Source organism: Lactuca saligna, chromosome 8 (genome assembly GCF_052625555.1).
Source record: "Lactuca saligna cultivar CGN05327 chromosome 8, ASM5262555v1, whole genome shotgun sequence".
Taxonomy (NCBI): Eukaryota; Viridiplantae; Streptophyta; class Magnoliopsida; order Asterales; family Asteraceae; genus Lactuca; species Lactuca saligna.
Genome location: NC_136424.1, coordinates 50437501 through 50444251, shown reverse-complemented (window position 1 = coordinate 50444251; position 6751 = coordinate 50437501).

The window sequence follows — 6751 nt, the reverse complement described above, 5'->3', positions numbered from 1 at the left end:
ATAAAATCTGCATGATCTAAGCGTTGGAGGTCTAGTGTTGAAAGAATGCCATGTTTCTGCTCATGTATGGACAAAATAAAATAACAAGAAACCAAAAATTGAAATCAACAAAGCATGAAATTAGAAAATTTCAGGGAAAAAAACAATCAACTATTGAATCAAATGAAATTCGTGTGTACCTGGGTCCAAAAAGTTGCATGCATACAGACAAAAGAAAACACAAACCATGGAAGGAAAAGGCGCGGGGAGGCAGAAGAAAGGGAGGGAACCTATGTAATCAACCAAGCTCTCTTCTCCCTCCATGAATAAAAAGTAACTGCAAATACATCAAGAACACAAATTAAGATCGTGTAAAAAAATAAACAGAAAACGTACCCTTAAATCGGGCCAAAAAGACCGAACCCGGAATTGAAAAGTCGCATTATTTAATCCATCCTGATTTGCCTTTCATAGTAGTGTGTGTATCCTCTACCCAACCAACCGTGATTGAATACAATTTCACAAAAAAAAATCGTCGATATTGCATACAAAGAAAAGAATACACAGACCATGGAAGGAAGAGGCGTGTGGAGGCAGAAGAAAGGGATGAAACCTATGTAATCAACCAAGCTCTCTTCTCCCCCCATGAATAAAAAGGAATTGCAAATACATTAAGAACACAAATTAAGATCATGTAAAAAATCATCAGAAAATGTACCCTTAAATCAGGCCAAAAAGACCGAACCCGAAATTGAAAAGTCACATTTTTTTAATCCCTCCTGATTTGCTTTGCATAGTAGCGTGCATATCCTCTACCCAACCAACCGTGATCGAATACAATTTCACAGAAAAAAATCATCGGTATTGAATCGTGAAGGCCAAGTCCATTCGACTAAAAAGAATCGTGATCGTTGTTCGTCGAACACCAAATCAAATCCTTAAATTCGTCCTGTCTAGTGGCCCTTGATTCATTCATGCAACTTGCAACTTGATTGTTGATACTATGATCAAACACCAAAAATAGAAAACACTACTTCTACTGTGAAATTGAACTCCATTCTAGTTTCAACAAATTGTACTCCATTCTTCATCTTCAAGGAATCATTAAATCCATGGAAATTTCAGCTCCAAGTCAAGAAACTCAAGTAAGCAGTATATCTTAATCTACTACTGAATTTTTCAATGTGTTATTATGTGTGTTACTCATTGAAATTTGAATGTGTTAATCTACTATTCAATATTTCAACGTGTTATTATGTATGTTATCAACATAAACCTTTATATTCAGGATAAGAGAGGCTACTACCTAAGTCCACATTGATGAGAAAATAATCTATTTAAATGTTAAAGAACCTATATTGATATTTTATTATATTAAAATGATTATGTTATTGTGCTTTAGATTGATGATGAAGATGTGTTTGTTGATAATACTCAAGTGGAAAAAAAGCTGGAACAAGTCAAACAACAAACACAAAGAAAAGGAAATATGCCCAAAGGTCGGCTTGTTAGGCCGATTATGATGTAGTACGTATCGACAAAGTTAGACATATCAAATGCAAAAAGTGTGGTACATTGCTCGTAACCGAATCCGGAGAAAATGATACTTCTAGTATGATTACATATACAGAAAGATGTAAAATGAACCCAAAACATTTAGAAAAAAAATTAGAAAACCAAACCACTTTAAATTTCAAAGAAATACGAAAATGGGGAGAATAGTATTAGGAATTGGAAGCATGATGAGAAAAGAATATAAAAATCTTTGTTAAACTTATTTGTAGTTAGAGAATTACCGTTCATGTTTGTAGAGAATGAATCATTTATTGAGTATACAAATGCATTGAACGGGAAAATAGTTTTGCCATGTAGAACCATAATTTCAAAGAGAGTCACCGATTACTTTCTTGAAGAATGAATCATTTAAGTTCTTTACTAATCCCCTAAGTAATGTGCATTTGACAACCGATTGTTGGACAAGTTCACGTCAAAGGTCAAGCTATATGGTAGTCACGACCCACTTTATTAATGAATATAGGGTTATGCAACAAAGAATTATTAACTTTAAATCTTTAGATAGTCATAAGGGAGAAGACATTTGGCGTACGTTGTTGACTTGTCCTCAAAAGTGGAGTATCTATAATGTAATGATCATAACTGTAGACAATGCTAGTGCAAAGGATAAAGCAATCAAAATTCTAATGAAAAAACTACCAACCTTGTATGATACCGGGGGGGGGGGGGGGGGGGGGAATTACACGTAAGGTGTATGACCCACATCCTTAACCTTATTTTTAGGGATGAGTTTGATCAACACCAATCTAGTATCAAGTGCGTGCAAAAGGCCGTTAAATACATTAGGAACTCCACACAACGGATTCAAAAGTTCAAAGAATGTATGAAAGAACTAAATGTGGAATCCAAGAAGTTTTTGTGCAATGATAGCTCAACCCGATGGAACTCCACATACAAGTTATTAAATATTGCTGTGGAATTAGAGAAGGTTTTTGGCACGTTTAAAGTTAAAGGTAATTTCATATTCCATTCTATTGTTATTTATTATTATTATTATTATTATTATTATTATTATTATTATTATTATTATTATTATTATTATTTTAATTTCAAAATGTTTGTAGAATTTTAGTCAACTTTGAACTATCATAATGTCTTCATTATTTTTCTGATTAGCCCGAATTTTTTAGATTGTAGTTCTTTAACACCCGAAATCTTGAGGAGCAATTGTAAGGAATGAATTGATATGTGCTTATTTAGTCATAAAAATCATGTGTTATCTTAATGCTTTATGTTAATTTTATCTCATTTAATGAAAAAAAGATGCTTAATTAGTTATAAAATTTCATTTTCAGCAACAAAGACATGGTCAGAAGGAAAAGGAAGTGGAATTGGCGATTGGAAGCTTGGATCTTGGATTTCGCAGAAAGAATGATGTTGCTGGACAGCTTGACCCCTCTTCAGTGTTTTGGCCATATCTCATGACTCGTAACTCTCATTCACAAGATTCAAAATGTTATGAAAACTAGACACAGTTTTGGATAAATTTTGTGTTTTGAGTAAATGTTTCTTCCAAACGAACTCGAAGATTTGGGTCCAAAAACTCTACGGGTTGAGATGAAAATTTTCAATAAATTAGTGCCTTCCCGTACACGCATATTGAGTAAAAAAATCGACGAGTTTTTCCATTAATCTCGATGAGTTGGAGCTGATTTTTGGAATATATATATATATATATATATATATATATATATATATATATATATATATCATTTATTCCCGAAACCCTAACTTTTGCTGGAGGCTTTGGACGACTTTTGGAGGCTAGAGAGGTTTTGAGAAGCTTTGGTTTTTGAATTTCTACTAGAAGCTTGGATTTAAAGAGATCAAAGGCATTAAACTATTACTTTACTCTTCATCTTTGTTTTGAATCGTGTTTGTTACATTAGATTTCAAGTTAGGATGTTATATGTTGTAGCTATGAGCTAAAAACTTCATACTTCTGTTTAGACTAGATGATCTTATGAATATGGTTTGATTGAGTGGCTTGGTTATATAGATTTGGCTATTTGTCTTTTTAAGCTTGTTAAAAGATCCGTGCATGTTAATGATAATTATTTTCTGTTAATAACTAAGTAACTGAGTTGTATGAACATCTTCTTAATTGCTTGAATCTTATAGTTTTGTGAAAACAAGATTGTATGCCTAGTATTAGTGAACATGAACCTAGGGTTAACTAGAAAATAAGTAAGTTAATGTGTGAGCATATGTGATGACCAACTACATATGAGGTAATTAAATCAACCAATTTAGTTAACTAATATTACAAGTCTTACTTGATTCGAATTAAACACTAGGATACCTGTTAATTTAATCAATCGGCCACTGTTTGAATTAACTTGTTTGCTAAAGGATTAGTAATAGTGAACATGAACATAATCATATTAGAAATCGGTAATCATTGATATTTTAATCCACTGCACTTGCAACGAAATCAACCATAGGAATAAATGAATCGAATCTAAACGGAAGTCTCTTTAATCTTATTGAATCTAGTTGTCTTTTGTTTCTCTTTTAGTTGTTAATTGTTCTTTGCATAAGTATTTAAGTAATTTCTTAAGTTCTAGTCTTGAAAAACTAGAGAAAAACCCTTCTTTAATTCATTTTTTAATTAGATAATATTAGCGTTAATTTTAATTGTCTACCGTTCCCTTTGTTCGGTACCCTACTTTCCTGAACTAAACTACTAATCGATAGGTACACTACCTTGTGTGTGTTTGTTTTTAGGTTTAAGTTAGTAGGATTAAAACTAGTATACTTCATACGTATCATGCATCCCATTTTGGGGTTGGAACATGGCATGTTGGAGGAACCAACACGGCGTGTCTAGTTGAGGACAACATGGTTTTCATTTAGACCAACACGACGTGTTGGCAACTAGGAAGGAAACCCTAAATTGCACCCTATATAATCTCATTAAGCCCCAAGGACTAGTCTCCTTACCAGCCTCCATTGCCACTAAAACCCTAAAATTGGTCCCTAAGTCTCTTGGCGGTGTTCTTGAGATAGTGAGAGGTTCTTGGTGCTCATTTTTGGCCTTTGTGAAGCAAGATGAGGTTTTGAAGTTGTCTTGCTTAGGGGATTAGCTTTGGATCCAGAATCATCTCCTTTTGGGCAAGCTTTCTAAGGTATCAAGTTTAAACCTTGACTTATAGATGTTTAGATCTCCTCATATTGTGCTTTGTTATGCTTCTGGTCCTTTTTTGGGTTGAGGAGAGATTGAAGTCGTTTTAAGGGTTATTATTCCAGATTTGAGTTTGTTTTGGCCCCTTTTAGCATAAAGGTGCAAGCTTTATGATATTCTTGGTGTCATGCATGCATTAAGTCAATTATTAAGTTCCTTTTAAGCTTAAGAGCTTCATTTAGACATGCATGAATGTAAATTTGGCAACTTTACGTGGTTTCTAACTCAAGAAAGTCGGATCTATGTTTTAGGGCTATGTATTCAAGGATTAAGTTCTTATTGGTTAAGCCTTGTGGTTTGGGTTTTGGACCTTTTGGTGGTCCCAATGGGTAAAGTTGGAAACTTTACCATTCTAAGTCTCATTTTGGTCTAGATCTAAGCTTGGGAGTTCTTAGAATCGAAGAAGACATCTTAACGTGTTAAGTTGTTGGATCTTGGGAAAACACGACGTGTTGGATGGGGTTTTCCCACTTAGGAGGATAAAGGAGAAACACGACGTGTTTGTGGGGCAACAAGGCGTATTGGGTCAACATGGACTATTGACCGTGACTTTGACTTTTACCTTTGACCAGAAGTTGATCAGGGTTGACCATTAGGTATTTTGGGCTTGTAATGTCATTTTGGGTTTGGGCTATCTTTTGGGCTTGGTTTCTTAAGGTATTGTTGGGCCATCTGAGACAAGTGTTTTGGATTACGGAAAACTTAATGGGCTTTAGGGTAAGGCCCATGTAAGGGTTTGGGCAAAATTTGTAAAATTGGGCCATAAGTGGACCTTGGATGATTATTTGGTTTGTGGGCCTTTGATTATGAGTTTGGTCCTTAGTCTTGGGCCAAACTTGGTGAAGGGTAAAATGCTCTTTTTACCCCATATAAGTGGATTATTGGATTTAGTTTGGAATCCAATTGTTAATTGAGTGTTATTTGTTTGATAGCTCGGGGATTCAAGCGAATCAGCGGTCAAAGATTTATTCGTGGGTTCAACCGTCGAGGTGAGTCTCCTCACTATATTATGGATCGAAGGCACCAATTCCGGCCCATTTGGTTTATGTATTATAAGAATACAAGGGGGTATCCCTTGGCATTTTTCATGAAATACCAGGAGGTGGCTCCTGGCAATCTGTATGCAAGACCAGAGTCTGAACTTCGGGAGTTAATTAAATAAGTAGTTGTAGATTGTATGGTATTTGTCTTTGTGATGCTTGCATGGAATACCAAGAGGTGGCTCCTGGCACTTGTCTGTATGACCCAGGATGTTGGCCCCCGGCTTGGCAAGGAAAGACCATGATACGGCTCATGGCATAATGACAAGACTATGGTTGGTACATAGCACCTACTATCGTATACTTTATGTGTATGGCTCATATGTTATTTATGGTATGTGGTATTTTGGGGAACTCATTAAGATTCGTGCTTACAGTTTATGGTTTATGGTTTTAGGTACTTCTGGTTTGAAAGAGAAGGGTTTGGCTTGATCGCAACGCATACACCCGTGTTTTCTGCAATTCTTGATTTTAATTTTATACTCTGATAATTGTTTATTCCAAAATACTATTAAATGTTGAATAAAGGATAAATGAACGTTGAATATAGATATTAAAAATGAAAATTTTACCCTATGGTTTTCGGGACGTTACAAGTTGGTATCAGAGCCTTGGTTTGAGGCATTTGGGCATACTCTCGGGAGTGTTTGGACTCAACCTGAGGGTTTGGTGAAATTTTTCATAAAATAAATGTTTTATTAAAAAGGATTTCTAATCAAACGGGTGTGATGCGTGCAATCAGCCGAGCTCAAGTCAGTGGTTCCCATATACCAGTAGATGTTTATTATGATATATGATATGATTATGTGAATTGCATGCTAGATTAGGGCTTAAGATCTGCTCATGATTTCATGATAGGAGAGATGCCTTATATGCCTGATTGTATGAGCTTTAGAATTGCATGTATGTATGAATTTTCGATAAGTGGATAAAATGGCTTGATTATTGTATGTTGGTATGATTTTTTGTTTCC